We start from the raw sequence: 20,691 nt of genomic DNA on the forward strand, positions 1-20,691 counted from the left end.
AGTGATGGAGATGCACATCCCTAAGGTACATGGCCATATAGGGGGTGCCTCTCATCTATGGCTTGCCTGCGTCGCTCTGTCCTACTGGCTACTGCTCTTCTGATATCTGGAGGAATGATACCTGCCAGGACGTACAGGTTGTTGGTATTAGTTGGCTTCAGGCACCCAGTGATACATCTGCAATTCTCGTTAAGAAAGGGGTCCAGTTTCTTAGCATAGGTGGATCTTTCCCATGCTGGACTGGCATATTCTGCAGTAGAGAAGCTGAGGGCAAGGGCTGTGGCACGTAGTGTTTTGGGGCATGCACCCCATCTGGTGTTGGTGAGTTTGCACAGGATGTTGTTGCTGGTGCTCACTTTTGCCTTTGTCTTCATGATGTGGGTTTTGAATGTAAGGCATCGTCGGGTGTGACTCCGAGGTAGACAGGATGCTCACAGTGTGACAGTGGTGTTGCACACCAAGACACAGTTGGCACTTAGCTTCCTTGTTTCTCAGGTGGAAAGCGCATGGTTGTGTTTTTGCTGGGTTGGCACATAGATGGTTCTCTTCATAGTAGGTTGTTAATCCTGAGAGGGCATCGTTGAGCCCTAATACTAATGAAGTCTGTGCCTTGGGTGGTGATGCACAGGTCATCTGCATATGCAAACCGACGGGTGACATCATCTCTGGGTTGGTCGCGTGTATAGATGTTGTACTGAAGTGGGGCAAGTACGCTGCCTTGTGGGACATAGAGCTGTCCCCGAAGCCGAACTTCGGCAGGGTTTTTCAAACAGATGTTCGAACCATTGTTTTTAATCATGCAAACAAATTAGCTCCTAAATCATTTTTATGGTTCAGTACTGTGGAGTCTTGACTTTAGGCACATTTACGCAAATAGCGTAGAACATATGCGCATATTGCTGCGGTCAAAAATGGTTATTAAAAGTAGTAGTACCTACTTACTGGTCACAGGAGGCTTCAATAACGTTTGGATGGTAATCCCTTTTGTGAATCCATTTGTTGAAACAACATCTTTGTTGGCAGATGGCTCCTGCTATCTTAACGTTAGCAAGCTAGACGTACATAGCTTAACACATTCAGTGCCAACGTCGAGATTCGTCGGCTTAACTCGCCATGCGAGAAGAAGGCCAGAGAAAAAACGAGAAAACTCGGGTTTTAATCGTTATTTCTTTTATTAGCAATATCCATACATTTTTCATCCATCCAGCCTGACGTTATCATTGGGAATGGGTCTGACCTCGAAAAGGGCAAATACCGCCGCCTATCATCTCCGAGATGGTATTGCACATCATTGGATTGGATTGGGTGGGCATGTGCATCAGAAAAAAAGTCCGGTCCAGGGTTTTCCCTTCTCGGGCAAGCAGTATCTGTTACCACATTCACTGAGGAGGCTGGGAGCAGCTTTCGATTATGTGTTTTGGACTATAACGTTGGATCAATAAACGCGATCAATATTTGGAATGGCGATCAGGAATTGGATTAATCTTTTTGCAGAACATCTGATGTGAGGTAAGGACTCTATGTTACCAGTTTTGGGTTAATCAGATGTTTGTTACACAGCGATCACAACATGTGTGTGTGTGTGCGTGTGTGTGTGTTTGTGTGTGTGTGTGTGTGTGTGTGTGTAACGTTAGCGGTAAGCACGGCATGGATAATCGATTTTTCAGCCCGCTTAAATGCATAAATACACATATACTATCGATAATCTAGCGTTTATTTGAAAACTATTCATAAATCAGCAGAAAAATTACAAGGTGTTTTGTGTATTCCACTAAAGAGCTATTATCGCGGAATTTCTCTGTAATTACTAGAACTCTCCAAAACTGAATGAACTGGCGCTGCTCTGATGGCTGCCTTTCTGATCGCTCCGACGAGACTGTGCTTTATTTTGTTAATTTTTATAGTATTAGGAGTTTTATCTGCACCAACTGTTGGTGCATTATATGTGTATGACCGTCAGTCAATCATTGACATTGGATTAAGAAAAACTTACCGTTTGGATTGCTCTCTGGATCGGATCGCTGAACAGCAGAAATGGCCCGCCGAGATCCTTTGTTATGCCGGCCATGGCCAAGACCAAAAGCCGCCGCGAAGACGAGGAAAGAGAGCCGGGGTCCGGAACAGACTGAGGTCCAAACGACACAGAACCACATTGCCCAGCATATTGTTGGCCAATGTGCAATCGATAGGAAACAAATTGGACGACATCAGAGCAAGGATCCAATTCCAGAGGGACATTCGGGATTGTAACGTCCTCTGTTTCACAGAAACTTGGCTGAGTCCAGATGTCCCGAATCACGCAATAGAACCGGCAGACCACTTCTTCGTTCTCCGCAAAGACCGGACGGCAGAAGAGTCACTAAAGACGAGAGGAGGCGGCATTGCCTTCATGATAAACAAGGAGTGGTGCGATTTAGGCAACACAAAGGAACTGTCTAACCACTGCTCCCCAGACCTGGAGTTTATCACGATAAAATGTCGACCCTTCTTCCTCCCAAGAGAGTTAACGTCCATCATCCTCATCGGAGTGTACATTCCACCACACGTGAACACTGGGGTCGCACTTTCAAAACTTCACGACGAGGTAAACAAACTCCAGGCAGCTAATGTTGACGCTGCCATTTTGGTCTTGGGGGATTTCAACAGCGCGCGTCTTAAAAAGGTGCTGCCGAATTTCTATCAGCATGTGACCTGTCCCACCAGAGGCGAGAACATATTAGACCATGTATACTCGCAATTTAAGAATGGGTACAAGTCACAGGCTCTTAGTCCATTCGGTAAAAGCGATCACGCCGCCATTTTCCTTTTGCCAAAGTACAGACAGAGTCTCAAGCGAACACCGGTGGTCTCGCGAGAGGTTAAGCGTTGGGCCGTGACGTCAGTGGAGTCACTCCAAGCAGTGCTGGGAAGCACAGAATGGAGTGTATTCCGTGATAACACAGCCAATATTAACGAATACACCGAAACGGTGATTGACTATGTCTGTACTCAGGTAGAAGTAATAATCCCCAACACCAAAATTAATATCTACCCAAATCAAAAGCCCTGGGTAGACAAATCCGTCCGTGAGGCTCTGAAAGTGCGCACATCAGCATACAACACCGGGCTGGTGACAGGCAACATGGAAGAACACAAGATGGCAAGATACAACGTCAGGAGAGCAGTAATAGAGGCAAAACGGCGGTACAGGGATAAAGTTGAACTTCAGTTTGAACAGGCTGACTCTAGAGGCATGTGGCAGGGCCTCAGAACAATGACAGACTACAAAGGAACCCCCCTCAAACTGAACAGTGACATCTCCTTAGCAAATGATCTCAACTCCTTCTATGCGAGGTTTGAGGCTGTGAATAACAACACCAGCCTACAAACCACGGCAATGGGGGGGGGGGGGGGGTCTGCTGATGGAGACTCAGTGTTCAGGGTAACAGAGCATGAGGTGAGACGGATCTTTAAAAAAGTGGATATCAGGAAGGCAGCAGGACCGGACGGCATCCCCGGCCGCGTCCTAAAAGTCTGTGCCGACCAACTGGCCCCGGTATTCACTGACATCTTCAACCTGTCCTTGGAACAGGCCGTCATCCCCACCTGTCTGAAGAAGTCCACCATCATCCCTGTACCCAAAAAATCTACGCCCGCTTGCCTCAACGACTACCGCCCTGTAGCCCTCACCTCCATAGCCATGAAGTGCTTTGAGAAGCTAGTGAAGGGCTACATCTGTTCCTCCCTCCCCATCAACCTGGACCCTCTGCAATTTGCATATCGCCCCCAACAGGTCCACGGAGGACGCCATAGCCCATGTGCTGCACACAGCAGCATCACATCTGGACAAGAGGCAGGGGAACTATGTGAGAATGCTGTTCATCGACTACAGCTCAGCATTCAATACCATAGTCCCCTCCAAACTCATAGCCAAGCTCAGGGACCTGGGCTTGAACTATGACCTGTGCCAGTGGGTCCTGGACTTCCTGACGGGCAGACCCCAGGTGGTAAGAGCCGGCAACTGCACCTCCTCATCCATCACGCTCAACATAGGGGCCCCCCAGGGCTGTGTTCTGAGCCCCCTCCTCTACTCCCTGTACACACATGACTGCGTAGCACAGCGGAACAACAACACCATCATCAAATTTGCTGATGACACAGTAGTGGTGGGCCTGATCTCTGCCAACGACGAAAGGGCCTACCTGGAAGAGGTAGAGAACCTGTCACAGTGGTGTCAGGAGAACTGCCTCTCCCTGAACGTCAGCAAAACAAAAGAGATGATTGTGGACTTCAGGAGGTCGGGGGTCAAGGACTACAGCCCCCTCAGCATCGACGGGGCACCAGTTGAGAGAGTGAACAGTTTCAAGTACCTCGGAGCCCACATATCCGAGGACTTGACATGGACCACACACATTGACAGTGTTGTGAAGAAGGCACGACAACGCCTCTACTTCCTCAGGCGCCTAAGGAAGTTCCAAGTCAGTCAGAAGATCCTTAGGAACTTCTACTCATGTACAATAGAGAGCATCCTGACCGGCAACATCACCTCCTGGTTTGGGAATAGCACTGCACAAGACCGTAGCAGACTACAAAGAGTGACACGTTCAGCCGAACGCACAATTAGAGGGGGGCTTCCCACCCTCCAGAACATTTACAACAAGCGGTGCAAGGGGAAGGCTAAGAGAATTATTAAGGACTCGAGCCACCCGAACAACTGCCTCTTTGAACTGCTGCCGTCAGGCAAGCGATACCGGAGTCTTAAGGCGAGCACAGAAAGACTCAGAAGGAGCTTCTATCCCCAGGCCATCAGGCTGCTAAACGAACAATAATCGCTAAACGAACAATAATCACTATGCAACAACCATCAAATGCACACAGCACACACACCCACACGCACACACTCACTCAAACAAACAACACACTGCAGCACCCACTCTCCACACTTTAGATCACACAAACACACTTACACTTTATATTTATTGATAAAGGATTTGCACTACAACTCGTACACCTACTGTGAATTGTACCTAAACTGCACCTCGTCCATTTATGCCTTGCACTATATAGTATTGTATATTAGTACACTGCACAGTATTGTATATTGTATGGTAACTACGTCTACGAACATTGTACATATGTCTAAACTGAACACTGTGACCTCTTTTTTTACTTCTAATTTTTACTATGTTTTTATTTCATACTTATCTTGTCATGCACAGTCTCTGGAGCGCAACAGTAAGAAGCATTTTGTACAAAAGTATTCTGTACTTCTGTATGACAACTATTAAAGAAACTTGAACTTGAAACTTGAACTTGAACTATACTCGTATTCAAAACAGTATAAAACGGAAATGTACCAATGAAAAAACAATCCGTTTCATACATGTTGACTGCAAGCAAGTCATTGATAAGCGAGGGGTGGTTTAGACCCATAGCTAGGGCTGACCTTCGAAGCTTTTTTTGGCAATCGAAGCTTCGGGGCCGAGCTTCGATTTTAATTCGAAGCTTCGAAAAAAAATAAGATTTTTTTTTTTTTATCTTATGTTGTGGGACTTGTACAGCACTTTCATAAACTGTTGTTTTTAAATGTGCTCTATAAATAAAGTGGGTTGGATTAATTAATTAAGTAGCCCCTTTCGTGACTGAGCCAACAAGGTTTCACTCGGCTGTGTGATTTAATTCAAGGTGGATCGCTGTTGTCGTTTGAACAACTTCAGATTTCATGGGAACTACCAATCCCCCAAATCAAGAATGTTTAAGATGAATGAAGTAAGATTTTGATTATTTGAAATATGGCCTGTGTAGACTAAACTATGCACAGAATTATGTCAGTCTACAAGGTCCGGATTCTACATGGTCCGGCAATGTAGACCTTGTAGACTCCACTACAGACCAATTATCAGTGAATGTTCATGCATTTTTAAGAAGGGCAACTTCCACAAAAAACAAAGAACTCACCAAAACATCTCAGTAGCACCTTATCTAAATTTTATTTCCTATTTTGTTTATTCATCCCAGTATCTTTCTTTCTTATGTGTGGAATTCTACAAGGCATGTAGGTGTATATGTATTTGAGGATGATATCCTTCAAACAGGCAATAGTGATGATATAATTTGGGCAGTGCTGAGCTGGGTTACTTTCCTCCAGTGTATTTGTCCCCCGGCCCCACCCAATGGCCCCATGCGCGCGCACACACACACACACACACACACACACACACACACACACACACACACACACTTACATTTAGTCATTTAGCTGACGCTTTTATCCAAAGCGACTTACAAGTTCTGTACGACAAGACAGCAAGAAGGGTACAACTCTATCAGCTGAGTAACAATGTTTATCAAAGTGTTGCGTGTTACAGTGTAGGTTAGTTTATTAGGAAAAGTGCATGACAGTAAGGTTAGTCACGGTTAGATTTTTTTTTTTTTTTTTTAATCATTTCAGATAATGGTTGAAGAAGTGAGTCTTTAGTCGACGGCGAAAGATTGGACGGGATTCGGCTGTCCTAACTGGGATGGGTAGTTCTCACACACACACACACACACACACACACACACACACGCACACAAATCGAAGTAAAAAATAAAATAGAATTTTCTTTTTGAAAAAAAAAAACCATCTTTTTTTCTTTTTTTTTGAAACTTCGATTTTTTTTTTAATGTTCGAAGCTTGTGCCATCGAACGAAGCTTCGAAGCTTCGAAGTATTTAAGACAGCCCTACCCATAGCCATAATTTAAGATATAGTTTAAGCCTTCGCAAATTTACCAGACCTCCCATTGACTTCCTTATTGGCACGGTAGCCTTAATATGGTCAAAGGGGCGTGGCACTGAATGTGTTAAAGTGCATAACATACCTGTGTAACAAGTAACTTGTGTTCCGCTGGGAAAGTTCAGCATCACTGCATACACTTGGTTTAATCCAAACATCGATTCCAAAACATTGTATTATGAAATAAGATGGGCGAATGTGAGTGAGTCTCTCTCTCTCTCTTTTTTGCATGATTGATTCATTTCCTGATCATGTATGACGGACGGTGACCCCTCCTCATCTCGTCTGTGTTCATGCGTGACTTTCAAATAATTGTAAACACAACATACTACTGTGATATTCTTATATATATCACATTCTGATATATATTTTTTGTGTAAAATTAATTAATTAATTAAAACATTTTGAATAAAGAAATGTATAATAAATAATAAAGAAAATCCCTAGTGGGACACTGTGATTGTGTTTTCTGTATATTGTATAGTATTGTTTCTTTTTTATTACTTGTGCGTATAATATCATATTATATTGTATTGGGATATTACATTTCTTTTTTATTACTTGTTTGTATAATATCATATTATATTGTATTGGGATATTACGTTTATTTTGTATTACTTGTGTGTATAGTATCATATTGTTTTGTGATATTATGTTTATTTTGTATTACCTGTGTGATTCTATGCTCCTATGATCTTCAATTACCAGCACCTTAAGTTTGAGTCCCTAATCTCGTTGTACGCAAGTATAATGACAATAAAGTCTATTCTATTCTGTCTTTATCCAGACAATAGCTGGTATCTTCTTCCTTGGTAGAAGCTGTGATGGAGAGAGAGAGAGAGAGAGAGAGAGAGAGAGAGAGAGAGAGAGAGAGAGAGAGAGAGAGAGAGAGAGAGAGAGGGGGGGGGGGGAGGAGGGGAGACAGAAAGAGACAGCTAGAAACATATTTTAGGTTCAAGTTTAGGTAGAAAAGAGATAAAAATAATATAACTATATGACTGAGTTATGATGTTATATTGAGTGAAGGACAAACTGAATCATGTAAAAAAATTATATATATATATATATATAAATTAATTAATAAAAAAAACATTAGTTGAAACAGAGGACGCCTGCTTAATTTAAACTTCTGCTGGCAGATAAGCAAAGCTGCTTATGTAATGGTGACAGTTCATTAGAGGACTTGGCGGTGAAGGGCGTGAGTCAGACTGCTGATGAAAAGGTGAAGAGTAATCAGCTGAACAGCTGAACGGTAATCAGATGAACAGCTCTAGGGTAATCAGATGAAAAGCTGAACGGTAATCAGATGAAAAGCTGAAGTGTAATCAGATGAAAAGGTGAAGAGTTAAAAAAGATTTAAAAATCCTTACGTCTTGTGAAGGAAGCCTCTTCAGCCAGACTCTTCTGAGTTCCCTCCTCTACTCCCTGTACACACATGACTGTGTGGCACAGCGGAACAACAACACAATCATCAAATTTGCTGATGACACAGTCGTTCAGATTCAGACAACTTTATTGATCCCGCGTGGGGCAATTCATATTTGCAGCTTCACCAACAAGCAACAAAGACAAACAAACAACAAAACATCTCAACGACAGCACAGCAAATAAAAAGAGAAACACTCCATGTGATACACAATCCAGCAGTAAAAGTAAAAGTAAAAACAGACAACCAAGTGCAAAAGGCTACTTAAAATGACTACCGTCTGTGTTTAAAAGTCTGATAGCTGAGGGGACAAAATATTTGGCGTAGCGGTTGGTCCTACTTGGTGGGACATCATAACGGCGGCCAGAAGGCAACAATGAAAACCGCTGAGACAGAGCATGGAGGGGTTGATTAATAATGCTCGTCCCCTTCTTGACCACCTGGTCCGTCCAGAGAGAACATAGGTCTCTCTGTTTTACTCCAATTATTTTGGAGCACACTTTCACTATGTACTGTAGGCTGTTCCTATCTTTAATGGACAGGCCACTGAACCAGCAGATAAAAGAAAAAGTTAGGAGGCTTTCAATAAAATAACTATAAAAAGAGTTCAGCTTTCTCAGCAGGTAGATCCTCTGCTGACCTTTTTTAACAATATACTCTGTATTTAGGTTGAACTTCAGTTTACAGTCAAACACAGTTCCCAGGTATTTGTACGATTCAACAATCTGGACGTCCTCATCATGAATTACACTAGCTACACTGGCTTGATGATCAGGGGTTGTGTCTGAAGTCAATTATCATGTCCTTAGTCTTAGAGACATTGAGGTCCAAGTAATTCTCATCACACCAATTCACAAAGTCGTGAAGTACAGGTCCATGATCAGTTTCGGAGCGCTGCAGTAGGGATACCAGGACAGTGTCATCTGAAAACGTAACCAGATGCCTTTGGTCATGAAGCGATCTGCAGCTGTCCGTGTACATAATAAATAAAAGGGGAGACAAAACACAACCTTGGGGGGAGCCAGTGTTGGAAATCGACATGTTGGACATCTGCCCATTGACAAAGACCTGCTGGACCCTCTCAGTGAGGAAATTTAAAATCAGCATGAGAAGCTGGTGTGGGAGACTAAAATAAGAGTCAAGCCTCTCAATTAAAATGTGGGGCTGCATTTTATTAAAAGCAGAGGAGAAATCTGCAAATAAAAGTCTAGCATGAGCTCCAGGTGTTTCCAGGTGTTTATACACAATGTCCAAGATGAAGAGCATAGCATCCTCCACCCCTTTACCTGGCTGATATGCGAATTGAAGGGGATCTAATTTACCCTCAATAAAAGACATAGTAGTGTTTTTTTTAAACTTCTCAAAAACCTTCATTTCTAATGAGGTAAGCGCCACTGGTCTAAAGTCCTTCAATTCTTTTGAATCTTTTGACTTAGGGATGGGTATGATGGTTGACGTCTTCCATAATGTGGGGATCTGACCTAGATCTACACACATCTGGAACAGTCTAGAAAACACCCAACCAAGCTGATCAGCACAGTGGTGCAGGGTGCGCCCGCATATCGAGTCTGGGCCAGCAGCTTTTCTTGGTTTAACCTTTTTAAATGATACTGTGACCCAATCTTGGGAAATAACCATTTCGTTTTGGGGTTCCAGGGACTCCATGCATGCAGAGATATTCTCTAAAAAGTCAGAACTTTCAAAGTGTAGTGGTGGGCCTGATCTCTGCCAACGACGAGAGGGCCTACCTGGAAGAGGTAGAGAATCTGTCGCAGTGGTGTCAGGAGAACTGCCTCTCCCTGAACGTCAGCAAAACAAAAGAGATGATTGTGGACTTCAGGAGGTCAGGGGTCAGGGACTACAGCCCCCTCAGCATAGACGGGGCACCGGTTGAGAGAGTGAACAGTTTCAAGTACCTCAGAGTCCACATATCCGAGGACTTGACATGGACCACACACATTGACAGTGTTGTGAAGAAGGCACGGCAACGCCTCTACTTCCTCAGGCGCCTAAGGAAGTTCCAAGTCAGTCAGAAGATCCTTAAGAACTTCTACTCATGCACAATAGAGAGCATCCTGACTGGCAATATCGCCTCCTGGTTTGGGAATAGCACCGCACAAGACCGTAGCAGACTACAGAGAGTGGCCCATTCAGCCGCACGCACAATTGGAGGGGGGCTTCCCACTCTCCAGAACATTTACAACAAGCGGTGCATGGGTAAGGCTAAGAGAATTATCAAAGACTTCAGCCACCCAAACAACTGCCTCTTTGAACTGCTGCGGTCAGGCAAGCGATACCGGAGTCTCATAGCAAGCACAGAAAGACTCAGAAGAAGCTTTTATCCCCAGGCCATCAGGATGCTCAACGAACAATAACACTATGTAACAACCATCAAATGCACTCACAGCACACACATCCACACGCACACACTCACTTAAACAAACAACTCACTGCAGCACCCACTTTACACACTTTAGAACACCTAAACACACTTTATATTTATTGATAAAGAATTTGCACTACAACCCATACCTCATTACACCTTACTGTAAATTGTACCTAAATTGTACCTCATCCGATTTCTGCTTTGCACTATATAGTATATTGTATATTAGTATATATAGTATATTGTATGGTAACTCAGTTACTTATTTTTTTTTTTTTTTTGGTCTTTTTCCTCCGATTTTCTCCCATCCCAATGTTAGTCGTATGCCAATTCCCAGTCCCTTCCTGGTCGCTGCGCACTTACCCCCCACAGTCAGATCATCTGGGAGAGTGGAGGCTACCACGTGCTTCCTCCGACACACGTCCAGCCAATCACCGCTTCTTTTCACCTGGCAGCGCGGATTCTCATTGAGAGGGCGTAGCGTGTGGGAGGACCACACTATCCCCCTCAAGTCCAATCCGCGCTTAGCAGGCGCCCCGACCGAACTGTAGGAGTCGCTGTTTACAACGACCCGGACCCACCCCGCCAGCTTCTCCCACCCTCTGATACAGCCAATTGTATCAGTGCAGACGGCCAGCCAAGCTGGTGACAACCCCGGAGCTGTGAGCTGGATTCGAACAGGCGAATCCAGCTCACAGCTCCGGGGCTGGTGACGAACGCAATCTCCGCTCGGCCACCTAACCGCTTAACTCAGTTACTTCTACTCTGCATTGAACATTGTACATATGTACATACTGAACACTTGTGTCTTTCTATTTTTTACTTGCTATACTTATTTTATTTTATACTTATCTATTTTTGTCTAGCACAGTCTCTGGAGCGTAACAGAAAGAAGCATTTTGCATAAAAGTATTCTGTACTTCTGTATGACAACTAATAAAGAAACTTGAAACTTGAAACTTCAGCGCCCCAAGCTAAAGAGACTATGACGGCGTGCATGGAAAACCACAAGGAGACTGTACGCTCAAAGCTTCTGACCTCGAGGCGTCCCACCACCATAGCGACATGGAACGTGAGGACCATGTATGCTGGAGGAAAGGCAGCAGTGATTGCGGAGGAGATGAAGAGGTACGGGATATCTCTCCTTGGTCTGGGGGAAACCAGGTGGCTCCAGTCAGGGCAGGTCAAGCTGGCGAGTGGAGAGACCATACTCTACTCAGGACATCCAGAGGACTCTGCACAACACACTGAGGGAGTAGCGTTCATGCTGTCCAAAGAAGCACAGAGGGCCCTTATCAGCTGGGAACCCATCAACTCACGGATCATCACAGCCAAATTCCAAACCACACACAAGAAAATAAACCTCCAAGTGGTACAATGCTACGCCCCCACCAATGACACTGATGATGAAACCAAGGATCAATTCTACAACCAACTATACACCATTCTCCAGGCCAGGAAAGGAAAGGACATCATGATCTTGATGGGAGACATGAACGCTAAGAAAGGGGGAAATAACAACGGCTTTGAACCAGTAATGGGTAGAGAAGGACTAGGCACCATGAATGCAAAGGGAGAGAGGTTTGCAGCAGCCTGTGCAGACAACAACTTGGTCATCGGTGGGTCAGTATTCCAACACAAGAACATCCATAAAGCCACCTGGGTCTCTCCTGACCACACCACAGAAAACCAGATTGACCACATCTGCATAAGCCAAAAGTTTAGGCACTCTTTGCTGGATGTCAGAGTCAGAAGAGGAGCAGACGTAGGGTCTAACCACCACCTCCTTACAGCAAAGATCCAGCTGAAGTTAAAATGCATGAAGCACAGGGAAGGAAGGGTCAAATTCAACACACAGCTTTTTCAGGATATAGGTACATCAGAACTCTACAAAGTGGCACTATACAACCGGTATCAAGCGTTAGAAATAGAAACTTTAAATGAAGTGGAGGAGATATGGAAGGGTCTGAAAACCATGTGGAAAGACACATGTGAGAAAGTGGTAGGGAGAAGGAAGACAGCTAACAAACCCTGGCTATCCGGGGATTCAGACAGAAAAGTGATCGAGAGGAGGAAGAAAAAAGAGGCAGTAAATAGAAGTAAAACCAGAGCCACCAAGGCGGTAGCACAGAAAGAATATGCAGCAGCAAACAACGAAGTGAAAAGAAGTGTAAGCAGAGACAAGAATAAATACAATGAGGATTTAGCACAACAGGCAGAGGAAGGAGCGGGAAAGAACAACCTGAAGGACCTATACCTAACTACCAAAAAGCTCACAGGCAAATTTAGACACACACAGGGATACTTTTCAAGCTACTTCTTATGAATCATGGTGATATCACAAAACGTATTCAGAGAAAATGGCCTTGAAAGTTTCACACTTACAGTGTTAAACAACTACAACCCTAACCAGAATGCATTGTAATCCTGCATGGCCCCCCTCTCTCTCTCTCTGGGTGCAATTAACACCTGGCACATTCTAGTGCAGACTCTTTTGTTATGACAACGACTCTGTCTTGTGGCACTGCAAACACACACAAATCATGATAGTTTATGTAATTTAGTGCTGTGATGTGTGCTAATTTACCTAAGGGACGCCTTACTGTACCCGCTGTTATTCTCTGGTTCTGCTAACCCTGTCATATTCTGGGGGTCATGCTCATGAGTTTTAACCAATAAACCTTGTATCTTTTGTAACCTGGTTGTTCTGCAAAAAGAGCAGCTTCCCCTGCTAATGAGCAGTTTCTCCTGCTCATAGTATAACTCACGTTTTTATTGTGATGTGATGTCTTGGGCTTCATAAATAATAATAATAATAATAATAATAATAATAATAATAATAATAATAATAATAATAATAATAATAATAATAATAATAATAATAATAATAATCATCATCATCATCATCACAGAATGTCGCCAGCGCGTTATTGTCCTCGGCGCAGTGTCCACCGAATTCACCAAGCTGATAGAGTTGTGCCCTTCCTGATGACTTGTCGTACAGACCTTGTAAGTCTAAAAGCTAAATAACTATAATACCCATCAATGGCAATCAACTTAATGACGTCACCACCGTGGCTGCCTGACCAATAAGCATTTAGATGTAAATACACATAAAAGAAAAAGATAGCCACTTTCTTTTTTTCAAGTAGCATGTCAGGAAAAATGAAATGAAATAAAGAACATGTGAATTAATAATAATAATAATAATAATAATAATAATAATAATAATAATAATAATAATAATAATAATAATAATAATAATAATAATAATAATAATAATAATAATAGATTGAATTTGTAATGCACTTTTTGTTCGCTGGGATCCCAAAGTGCTACACTACAGGGTTAAAACATAGTTACAAATTATTAGTAAAACAAATAAAATAAAATACAGAATAAAAATAAGATAAAAATAGAACATAGTTAATTAAAAACATAGTATAAACAGACAATTTAAAAACAACAGCACAAGAAAATTTAAATAAAAAGCTAACAGTCAAAGGCCTTTTTGAACAGGTAGGTTTTCAGGCCTGCTTTAAAAGAGTCCAGGCTCTGTGGTGACCTCAGCTGGATGGGGAGGCTGTTCCACAGGCGTGGTGCAGCCGTGCAGAAGGTTCGGTCACCCATGGTGCAGAGCCGGGTATTGGGGACCTGAAGGAGCAGGCTACCTGCGGATCTGAGGGTGCGGGTGGAGGATTGTGGAGTGATGAGTTCCTGAAGGTAGAGGGGTGCGTGTCCGTTTATGCAGTTATGGGTGATCATCAGGATTTTGTAATTGATCCGGGATGAGACAGGGAGCCAGTGTAGTGAGTGGAGGATGGGGGTTATGTGATCGTGTTTACGGACTCTCATCAGGATCCTGGCAGCGCTGTTCTGGATGTATTGCAGCTTTTGGATGCTCTTGCCAGGAATCCCGATGAAGAGTCCGTTACAGTAGTCCAGTCTTGAGGAGATAAAGGCATGGACAAGCTTCTCTGCATCTGACAGGGTTAGAGTGGGACGGAGTTTTGATATATTTTTTAGGTGATAGAATGAGGTCTTGCAGAGGTGTTTTATGTGGATGTTGAAGGTCAGGCGGGGGTCAAATCGAACCCCCAGATTTGTGACTGAATTAAATAAGTTACAACGAAGTTTAGACTATTATTATTATATTATATTGTTTTAAAAGCCATGCATGCATAATGCGTGAATAACACGGGAAGGGGAGAGAGAGAGGAGAGAGAGAGAGCAGGATGTGTTTTAATGTCCTGACCAATAGCGCATCTTGAATAAACAATAAAACTATCTATCTACCCATAGAAGGAAAAGTAATGATAGACCGTCTGTAGTGTGGTAGTGAAAGGGTTAACCTGTAGTGTGGTAGTGAAAGGTTAACCGTCTGTAGTGTGGTAGTGAAAGGTTAACCGTCTGTAGTGTCCTCTTCCCACGCCTATTGTCTTCCAGGTGATGGATTGCAGCCTCATACCACGTGAGGCCAGACAGGCTGAGGGTTGTGTACAAGCTGTCTCGGCACGTCAAGCCCAACCAACTCCTGCTACTGTGTATTGAAAGCTGCACTAGGCGAGCTAACCCTACCAGCAACGCAAGACAGTTCTATGAGTTATGGTGCGCTCAGCACCTGTCTGCACTGTACTTCACTTCGTGCACGAGCACTGAATAAAAAATTCCACCATGTACCTTTACATCCCAACATCCATCTGACCACACCCCCTTCCGCTTACCTTCATAAGCAGGTGTGTGGTCACCTACTCGCCTCCTTCCCAAACTTTCACCACAAGGCGAGATCAAGGGCCGCAGCGGCGTCCAGGTGCTGAGCGCACCATAACTCATAGAACTGGGTTATATACATAACCCTTCGTTCTATGTCGTTATGGCTTGCTCAGCACCTGTCTGCAACAGGGGCTGAGCGGGAGCCATAGCCCAACAAATGTACCCCGCTGAGGCCCCCCACAACCATCAGACCGGGGAGGACTGAGCCCCCCCGACCCTCCCTATTGGAGGTTCACGGGAGGGTGACAGATCCGACCGTGCGAAGAGGCACTCAAGCAACCCAACGCACAGGGTGAGCAGACCGTGGCTTGACCCCACGACTACACACACGCACAACCCGCATGCCACCCGGGAACGAACAAAGGAACCTCGTTACTGCCCCCAAAAACACGGGGTCAAGAGCAAACCCAATCCTGTGGCAAGGCCGTAGCAGCGGAGCGCGAAGGAAGACCCAGACCCACTGAAGGGACTGGATCCCCTGAAAAAAGGGGGCCCGGAGAGGTCAAAGACGCCAGGCATCAAGACCCCACCAGGTGGTCACTTAGTGACACCGCCCCCCACATCGCCAGCGTATTCGGATAAGGCCCCTCCAAGAGCGGGCCCTTTCCCCCCAATAGCACACCGCCTGGCATACTTGTCAAGACTTTTGGTTTATTTAATATAAGGATCAGATATGTAAAGGGGTCTAAATGAGTTAACAGGTGTTTGTGATTGTGACTTGAGCATGCACAGTTCGCGCAGCTGCCTTTCAAATGGTGGCTGGCTGTCATTCTCACTATAGCACTGACAGGATCACATCGCCCATTGGTAAGTGGACTTTATTAAGGGATTGCAATGTTAACTTGGCTATGTCACATATGTACAATGTAATGTATCACGTTGGCTGCTGGCTGCTAATGCAGCCTGCGGATAATATTTGCATAGTGCACGGTGTTAGTGATGCTGGCTGAATGAATGAACGTTGTGTCTGAATGTTTGCCGCTAGCTTGTGGCTAGGCTAACGCACCTCGCCGAAGGTGCAAAGCTGAGCTAGTGTCTTGGTGGCTTTCCCGGTTTGTCACGGTGAGATTCATGTGGGGAACTTTGGTGTGTGTGTGTGTGCTTTGATGAATGAGAACTGCTATCTTGTCCGTTGTGTGTGTGGGTTGCGCTGTGTCTGAGGAGCTCAGTGGCTCACGTTATGGAGGAGGAAGTAAACATTGCCATGCATTCTGGGAAATGCAGTCATTCTAGCTCTCCCTCCTTTCACCCACAATTAAAGGGGACATGACATGCTGGTTTGATAAAGTGTATAGTGTAATGTATATTTATAAATAATATAAATATAATTATATATATAATATAATATATAAAATGAATAGTGTATGTATATTTGATAGTGGTATTGATATATTAATATGTATATTGATATTAATATTAATAGTAATTAATTGATTGATTGATTGATTGATTGATTGATTGGTATTGATATTAATATATATTGTATATTAATATTATGATTAATGTGTATGCACTGCATTTTGTTCTGTTTCACAGGTTTTTGACCTATGGTAAGCCTGTGGTCAACTGTGGGAATTATAAAGGTTGTATTGTGGAGAAAACATCTCAACTAGTTTGTTTAAATAAACAAACTCTAATGACTAACCATTGAGTCATCCATTGTGTGGTGCCTGTCAGCCCTTTCGGAGGGATTCAAATAGAACATTCTTGAAAGATCCGAACAGTCAAAAACCAATTGACGCAGTCAAAAACCAAGTGACGCAGTCAACCAAGTGACGCAGTCAAAAACCAATTGACGCAGTCAAAAACCAATTGATGCAGTCAAAAACCAAGTGACGCAGTCAACCAAGTGACGGTCAAAAACCAAGTGACGCAGTCAACCAAGTGACGCAGTCAAAAACCAATGGTTCAGTTATAAACCAGGAAAGGTTTTAAGTCATAAAACAATGTGACAACCAAACCACTGGTCCAACCAAGAAACCATTGGTACAGTCATAAAACAATGTGACAACCAAATTATTATTTCAACAAATAAACCATTGGTTCATCATAAACCAAGGCCCAATGTTTCGAGGATTTGCATACCCTCACCGGCTTCGAATCCTCCATAAAAACAAAATTGTCCTGTTTGACGATCCAAAAGAGGCAGAATCATTCGCCGACGAGCTGGACTGAGGTTTGCCTCGTAAACCGTTACCCATGGTGGAGGTAAGAAGATGACATTTACGTTTTTTTTTGTTTGTTTGCACCCCCTCATTATGACTGTTATAATACGGACAAATCACTTGACTTTGAAACCCCAGAGGAAGGGGTATTGATTTGCCAATACAGTCGCGATCGGCTGTTATTTCTTTTCTCCTCAACGTGTATATTTACTGTCTGGCAGCGGTACTTCCTGCAACAACGTGTGACGTCATACGGACGATACCATGACTAAAGGAAGGGAGGGGGGTACAAGGAATGGCACGAATTTAACATGCATCTGTTTTGCACTGATATTTTTCTCTCAAACATTAGAAGGTCACAATGACTGAATGGTAAAAAGTATGTGGAGAGGAGAACTCTCAACAGTATAAGAAAAAAAAGAAAAAAAAAGAAAAAAAAAAAAGTCTGCCTAATAAGAAACACCCCTCACCATTCAGTAATATCAGGTGACCAACTCATATTTAACAACATGGGGGGAAGTGAAGAGGGGAGGGGGTGTAAAGAGAAATACAAATAAATAAAAGGAAGTTATTACACTGAAGACAAGAGCTCCAGGGGCCAATATAAGAAAGATTTAATTCTTTTTCAGTTATTTTGTTTTTTCCATTATTGTTTCTCTATGGCCTACTAGGAGTAAGGGGGTAAATGTCGTGGTTCAGAAAACCATGGCTGGGGTGGGTTGATGTATTTCATGTATGTTTTTTATTCTATGTATGTGTATTCTATGTATGTTTTGTGTTCTATGTTTTTTGGTCATGTTTATTAATAAAAGTAATGGCAATATTTTCGAGGCAAATGTATACAGTCATAGATACTCCTCAAAGATTGTACCAACTACCATGTCAGATATAATTATAAATTCGTGGAACATTAAAGGCTTGGGAAATCCTATTAAAAGGAAAAAAATGTTATCCCTTCTAAAAGAAAACAAAGTAGATGTGGCTTTTTTACAAGAAACATATTTGTCAGACACTGAACACGCAAAGTTAAAAAGAGAATGGGTAGGTCAGGTCTATTTCTCATCATATAAAAGTCATAGCAGGGGAACGGCTATTTTGATTAACAAAACAATACCATTTACAGTAGAAAAAACAATTACAGACCCAAACGGACGGTTTGTCTTGGTGTCAGGCTGCATTTGGGGAACATCCATTACTTTTTTGAACATTTATGCCCCCAATGCCGATGAACCCACATTTATGTCTGACATGGTGTTGCTGTTCAATGAAAACTGTAAAGGTTTTGGAGTGATGGCGGGAGATTTTAATCTGACAATGACAGCATTGGATAAGTCTAGTCAAACTAACCATAGCTCCAAATCCTCAAAAGTTCTTCAAGGGTTATGTGCAGAAAGTGGCCTAATTGATGTCTGGCGTGAATTACATCCAGGCATTAAAGACTACAGCTTCTTCTCAAATGTACATAACTCATATAGTAGAATAGACTATGCCTTTATTTACTCAAAATATATATACATGATAAAGGAATGTGAAATTAGCCCAATCATTTTATCAGATCATGCCAGAATATGCATGACTATTCAGTTTAATAGGAACAACTCGTTCACCAAACAATGGAAATTTGATAATTCATTACTCCAAGATGAAGAATTTAAAGTAAAAACGCGAACATGGATTACAAACTACATAAAGGAAAATAATGACCCCCTCATTGACCCTAACATTATCTGGGAGGCTGCAAAAGCCACTTTAAGAGGACTAATAATTTCATATGGTTCATTTAAAAAGCGAGTAAAAAGAGCACAAGCACAAGAACTTGAGAGAGAAGTAATAAGATGTGAAGCACTTCATAAGACAGCGTCTACAGAGGACAATTGGAGACAATTAATTGTGGCCAGGGCCAAATTAAACCTTAATATTTCAAACGAAATTACAACAAAAATGAATTACGTTAGACAAAAGCATTACGAATTTGGCAATAAACCAAGTAAATTACTGGCCCATCAATTAAAGAAAGAACAAACTGAAAGAACTATTAAAGCAATTAATCTCAATGATAATATAACATATCAACCTAAAGAGATTAATCAAGCTTTCTTTGAATTCTACAATACACTTTACAAATCTCAAAGTTCTCATTCACAAGAACAACTGGACCAGTACTTACAAAATAAGAAATTGTCAAAATTGTCTGAATTAGACCAGCAATATCTTAACTCATCATTTACAAAAGAAGAGGTTTTGGCCACAATTAAGTTAATGCCCATAAATAAAAGCCCAGGACCAGATGGTTTTTCTGCTGAATTTTATAAAGAATTTTGGACTGAACTTCATCCCATTTTTATGGCAATGATGTATAATTTCTGTCACAATAGAATACTCCCTCAATCAATGAACCTAGCACATATCACAGTATTGCACAAAAGTGGCAAAGATCCTTTAAATTGTTCATCATATAGACCTATTAGTCTTTTAGATCACGATTACAAGATTATAACCAAATTATTAGCAAAAAGACTAGAAGATATTTTGCCTAAATTGATTAATCCAGACCAATCGGGTTTCATAAAAGGGAGATATTCTGCTGACAATATAAGGAGACTTTTAAATGTAATAAACCATTTGGACACCAGTCGGAGCCCTTCTCTGCTCCTATCACTGGACGCAGAGAAGGCCTTCGATAGGGTTGAATGGAACTTTATTTTTTCTATACTTGACAAGCTTAATATGGGACCAAACTTTATCGCTTGGATTAAAGCAATCTATAAAAATCCTAAAGCAGCTGTCATTACCAATGGAGCTTCCTCTGATTTTTTTACACTAACGAGAGGGACAAGACAAGGATGCCCACTGTCGAGTTCACTCTTCGCGATGGTGATTGAATTGCTGGCGTCATGTGTACGAGACAATATTCACATTAAAGGACTGAAAATGAATAAGGAGGAACACAAAATATCCTTATACGCAGATGACATTATTTTATACATAAAAGACCCAGAACAGTCCTTATCACACTTATATAACGAAATAGAACAATTTGGAAAATACTCTGGATATAAGTTAAACTTTAATAAATCAAATGCTTGTCTCCTGCATATGACCCCAACCGAAACGATGTATAAAACATATCCCTTTAATTGGTCTCCAGAAGGGTTTAAATATTTGGGAATAAACATTACACCGCA

This window comes from Notolepis coatsorum (genome assembly GCF_963971535.1).
Source record: "Notolepis coatsorum genome assembly, chromosome: 18".
Classification (NCBI taxonomy): domain Eukaryota; kingdom Metazoa; phylum Chordata; class Actinopteri; order Aulopiformes; family Paralepididae; genus Notolepis; species Notolepis coatsorum.